The following is a 654-nucleotide window of genomic DNA, read 5'->3' on the forward strand; positions in this document are numbered from 1 at the left end:
GGAGAGAATGGTGCGGCAATGAAGGAGTGAAAGCCCAGAATCCCTGTGAATGTTCATTGAAACTAATAAAATTTAATAATAATAATAAAAAAAATGAAAAGACTGACAAGACATAGTGTTGGCCCTTGGGATGGATGGTGGCAACAAGACCAAGGTGCAAAGTTGCTCTAATTCATAATATGTATCTTATCTTTATTTTTTCTAATAACCTGATTTTTTTTAAGCTGGCATGTGGGCTTATTGATTTTTAAAAAATTTTATTTTATACTGATTTATTTACAAAGTTCAAATACATTATTTTGGTCACTGGATCTTTCCCAATTCCTTCACCCCCCATCCCCCACTCATCAGATTGTACTAGCCTACGATTAACCTCCTCTCCCTCCCCCACCTCCACTATCCTCACCCTTCTGCTTCCACCTCCCCCACACCCTTGGACCCTCATACTCATTCTATAATAATGATTTTATATAGTATTTGTCCTTATGGGACTTAGTTCACTCAGCATAATGCTCTCCAATCCCTCCCAAGTTAGGTAGTAATTTAAAAAAGTCATTGCTCCTGCGTCCTGCATACTGCTCCATTGTGTGACTGTACCACAATTTCTCAATCCATTCATTTGTGGTTGAACATTTGGGCTGTTTCCATGTTCTT

The sequence above is a fragment of the Elephantulus edwardii genome, unplaced genomic scaffold (genome assembly GCF_000299155.1).
Source record: "Elephantulus edwardii isolate Elephantulus edwardi_28Jun2011 unplaced genomic scaffold, EleEdw1.0 scaffold00027, whole genome shotgun sequence".
Classification (NCBI taxonomy): Eukaryota; Metazoa; Chordata; class Mammalia; order Macroscelidea; family Macroscelididae; genus Elephantulus; species Elephantulus edwardii.